The 5,379-nt window shown below is 35.4% G+C and overlaps 1 long non-coding RNA gene across 1 annotated transcript; it reads left to right on the forward strand.

Annotated features, from left to right (window-relative positions):
- Positions 1-1,518: 1,518 nt before the first annotated feature.
- On the forward strand, positions 1,519-3,813 carry LOC109238835. The gene is made up of 2 exons (XR_002069817.1): positions 1,519-1,981; positions 2,082-3,813. It is a non-coding gene; the product is annotated as an uncharacterized LOC109238835 (long non-coding RNA).
- Positions 3,814-5,379: the final 1,566 nt, after the last annotated feature.

Genomic DNA, 5,379 nt, shown 5'->3' on the forward strand with positions numbered 1-5,379 from the left:
TTGCAAAAAAAAAAAGGTAAAAAATAAATTCTTTTTATGCGGGGGGTTGGGGGTAGGGGGGTTAGGGGTTGGGGGTGGGGGGTGGGGGTGGTAACAGAAAAATTGAATTTTTTTTTTTAAAAAAAGCCTTTTTTCGAGGAGGGGGGGGGGGGTGGAGGGGTTTGATGAGGGTGGGGAATGTTGAGAAGAAGTTTTGGAAAATGTTTTCCCTTCTCTTGATAAGAAAAACATTTTCCTCCAATTGGAGGAAAATGAGTTGATAAGGAAAATGTTTTCCAAAATATTTAAGCCAACCAAATACGGAAAAATTGAAAAACATTTTCCGAAAAATATTTTCCTTCATACCAAACACGCCCAAAATATATTAACTCCGACTTAGAAAAATAGGATGCCAAATTACTTGAAATATTTATCTGGCTTTTGAATCAACAACACAAAATTGTGTGGAGATTCTTCTTCCCTTTTCTTTTATAAATTTTCATCAATCTTTTTAGGAAAATTATTACGTTTATTATGAATTTACGAGGATATCGATATTCACTACTAGAAATCCAGTAAATACCGATCAAAAAACCCGACCAACTTTGGTCGGTTATGGCCAATTACCAACCAAAACGCGACCAAATACGCTTGGACGGTATTTTGATGGTCGTTTTAATATACCGACCAAAGTTGGTCGGAAATTACTGACCAACGTTGGTTGGTAAATTAAATTAAAAAAAAATATTGCAAAAAAAAAAAAACCGACCAAAGTTGGCCGGCATTTTAATTATGTAACCAAAAGATTCACCGTCTGGGAATCGAACCGAGGTGTGCACTGTGGCAGGATACTATTCTACCACTAGACCATTGGTGCATTTTGTTTTAAGATTGTCTTTTTTATTTATTTATACTCTTTAATTGAATTTTCGTATGAAAATAACCGACCAAAGTTGGTCGGTTTTATTAAAAAATAAATTAACCGACCAAAGCTGGTAGGTTTTTTAAAATGACCGGCCGAATTTACCGACCAAAGTTGGTCGGTTTTTTTTAATTTAATTTTTATTTATTTTAATTGCAAAAACCGAACAAAGTTGGTCGGTTTCTTGAAAAATAAATTTTGCGGGACTCAAAATAGTTTCCCGCATTTTTGCGCCAAAGAAAACCGACAAAATAAAATTAAAGTATTTTGAAAAGCCGACCAACTTTGGTCGGTTTTTGGCCAATTTTTTTACCGACCAAAGTTGGTCGGTTTTTCTTGGTCGGATTTTGCCGAATTTTTAGTAGTGATTGTTTTCCAGTCATCCTTAAAATGTCTTTAAGTTAATGCTTTATCATCTTTTTCCAAATTTTCATCAATGTTTATATATATATATATATATATATATATATATATTCTCCACTTAATTTACTAACTCCACTAATTAGTTAACTCTCACATCTTGTGCCAGCTGGCCAACTATAGTTGAGCTACATCAAACTATGGTCTACAAATAGTCTGTTATTTTAACACTTCCATTCAAGCTTGAGGGTGCAAAATGTTATGCACTCCAAGCTTACCTAATAGAAGCTCATCCTGCACCCTTCTAACTTCTAAGCCCTTTAGTTAATAAATCTGCTCGTTGATCATTTCTTCCAATTTGCATAGTATTAATCTTTCCTTCCTTTATTTTGTCCCTGACAAAGTGACAATCTATTTCAAGTTTCTCCGTGAAAAATGGATTGGTTGTAATTTGCAATGCTCATTAGCTATCACAATACACATCCACTAGTTGCTTGATAGGAACCCCAAGCTTTGTACACAACCCTAAAATCCAAATAATTTCTGCAGTTCCTGCTGTTAAACTTCTGTACTCTGCTTCTGAGAACTTCTTAAGATAATTTACTATGTTATTTTACTTCCATGAGATTAGTGATTCACCAAACTTCACTAGATGACTTGTGACTGATCTCCTAGTATTTGAAGAAGCTGCCCAATCTACATCACAGAAATATGTAAAAAGTATATGTATCTTTACTGCTTATTAATATCTCTATTCCTGAAGCCTGTTTGATGTATTTCACTATATATCCTCACAGCTATTTCCTCACGAAATTTTTAGGTGCTTGCATGAATTGGCTTAATGCAAAACAAAGATAATATCAGATCTTATGATTGTCAAGTATATCAGCATCTCTATTAACCTCTGGTATGCAAATACATCCTTTAATGTCACACCCACATGTTCATCAAATCTGCAGAAATGAGCTACTGATTCTACTGGAGTGGCTGTTGGCTTAGTTCCTCTTAATTATAAATCTGATATTAATTGAAGTGCATATTTCCTATGGTTTAGTAGATTTTCTTTACTGGATCTCAACACCTATATCCCTGGTCTTCTAATTTAAACGTCTGATGTAGAGAGTATCTTTTGTCTCCTGAATAAACTGATCATTGGACCCTTATAATTAGTAGATCATCAACATATATTAAGATAGCCACAAGGTCTATCCCTTTCTTCTTTGTAAATAAGGAAGTGAGTCTTCAGTAAGCTTGATATTCATTGCTTTGATGCACGTTTCAACCTATATAAATACTTTACCAACTTGCACACCTTTATTTCCCCATGTCTCTTAAATTCTTGAGGTATCTCCATGTACACTTTTTCATACAAATCTCCTTTCAAGAAAGCATTATTTATGTTTATTTGATACATATTCCATCCTTTGGAGCTACTAATGGAATGACAGATCTCATAGTCACCATTTTCTTTAACTCGTGAGAATGTCTCATGATAGTTCAATTCCTCTCTTAGATTGTATCATTTGGCAACTAATATAGCCTTATATCTTTATACTTTCCCATTAACTTTAAACTCTATCTTGTATATCCACTTTAAGCGAATTGTATTCGTTCCTTTGGGCAAATCCACTATCTCCCATGTCTTGTCCAAGGCTTTGGTTTCTAGCTCTATTGCTTCAATCCACCTCTTGTCCTTTGAAGCTCCTATTAAAATCTGTGGTTCTGTGAGTATTGAAATTTGTATTTTGTTGGGAGCTTTCTATAGTACAGATAATTAGAGAGTGGATATGAAGTGACTCCATGGCCTTCTTTATGGTCACGTAATCATATAACCATAAAGGCTCTTTAGTATTTCTTTGAGATCTTCTCAATGCATGAGCTCCAAACTCAGAATTTTCAAGCCCAACTTCTGATTCTGCAGTTTGTAAGCATTTCTATTGGCTCGACTTCAAGTTCATTTGCGGTAGACTTTCTAGCTGACGTTGTTGTATCCACTAAGTCATCAGTATTGTTATCAGCAACATGTGTAGATTCTATTAGGACATCCACACGAACATGATCAATGTTAGTTTCTGCAGACACAACAGGCACAAAAGTAGTTTCTACTTTTTCAAAGGGTTCATGATCAATTGACACATTCCCCCAGTCAAGAATCATAGAAGGCTAAAACAGTAAAGCTGAAGTACAGGAAGATCAATCAAAAAGGAACAGATGCTCCTAAAAGACCACATCCTTGCAAACGAAAAATTAGTTAGTGGAAAGTTCCAACAACTTGTATCCCTTTTGTGTTTCAGTATAACCTAGAAGAACTGATGGTCGGCCTAGCTGGAAACTTATGTTCCTTAAGCATAGTGGTGGCATAACACCCCAAAACTCTCATGCAAGCAATTGAGGGTTGGCATTGTATACAGGGTGATTTACTAATCAGGATAGAAGTAGGCAGTCTATTAATAATGTACCTATAAGTACACATTCTCCCCATTACCTTGTGGTTAGATATTCCTGAAACTTTAATGCTCTACAGTATATAAGATGTATCGGTGCTTTCTCTATACTATCCCATTCTGCTGGGAAGTGTAGATACAACTACTCTGATATATAACACCATATGCATCAAACAAATTAGTGCACCGCTTACTAAAGAACTTACTACTATTATCAGTTCTAATGGTCTTAACTGTAGTGTCGAATTGAGTTCTTAGCAAGAAACTTCTGTAAAACTACTATAACATCACTTTTCGTTTGAAGCGAATATAGCCAAGTATATGTAGAATTATCTGATGGATTATTATATGCAGCGGAAGCAATCTCAGTATCAAAATCATATGTAATCTAGATAACTAGTATAAACAGAATTTCACGGGTTACCTCTTGAAGCGTGAACACGGCTCTTCACTCACATGAGCCTTCATTTTCACATCGTCTCGTTGAAATCTCCACCAACCCCACGATCATGATCTCCGAACGTTCCACGATTTTCTACTGTGTTACCCAAATAATATCCGGAAATAGTAATTTCGTGCGGGCGAAATTTTCTAGGAAAATATGGCTGAAATTCGGCCACCATGTATCTCTCCTCTAGGTGGAAAATATTACGTGTTTATAGCACAAGTTTTAAGGGTTAAAACCCTTTTCCAAAACCTGTTAGGTTTTTCTGTCCACCAGAAAAAGGATTCATTTATTTCCTATTATTTAGGCACAGCAGGACCACATAATTCAATTAACAAGGCTTCCAATCATGGAATTAATTTATAATCTTGGATATTAATATCCACCATAATTAATTATGAATTATTCCACTAAAAATCCGTAATTGCACTCCTTATTCAATTTCAAATTCATCCATTAAATCTTATTTAACTTCCCATGTTAAGATTCAGATACTAACCAATTAAATTAAACTGACGGTTTAATTTATTGATTATTTTCTTTAGACTTTCGCTTAATTTATTTCATGTGTCGGATACAAAATCCACCGGTCGGGTTTACACATGAAAACTTATAAGCTTTCATAAAGGTATATCATCAATCTCTAAACCGAGACATGGATTCCATCTGTCGCGCCCCCTTTTCTCATGAAATCGGGTTTCGACACGTGACAACTCTTTTAAAGGAAGGGTTAAAAGAGAAGAGTCGTCACCTAACAATTTTTAAGGTGCGTTAGGGAACCTATTTGCAAATGACTCAAGTTTAATTAGTTTGTGTCACCAAAGATCGGGTAAGGGCTCGAAATTACCTCGAAGAGAAGGTGTTAGGCACTCTTCGAGGTCCACAACTGTGGGTCCCGACCGAACTTGAATTATATGGATTAGTCAAATAAATAAAGAGAGAGAGAGCACAAAGTTTGGGAATTTTATTATTATAAAATATTTTGAGCAAATGAATACAAACACTTGATAAGGTAAAAGGGAAATAAGATGGGGGGTCCTATGTTTTTTAGCCTAAAGGTCACCTCGTGCAACATAACTAAAACTTCGTAACTCCCTCAAGATGGGGTGTTACTCGTATTATTTAGCGGGCACAGACTATCATCTCCTGCTACCCAATTACTATCTTTAAGTTATTATCTAAAGCGCACTAGTTGATTCTAAATCGTGCCTTAGGCGTGCACTACCCGT

Source organism: Nicotiana attenuata, unplaced genomic scaffold (assembly GCF_001879085.1).
Source record: "Nicotiana attenuata strain UT unplaced genomic scaffold, NIATTr2, whole genome shotgun sequence".
NCBI classification, from domain to species: domain Eukaryota; kingdom Viridiplantae; phylum Streptophyta; class Magnoliopsida; order Solanales; family Solanaceae; genus Nicotiana; species Nicotiana attenuata.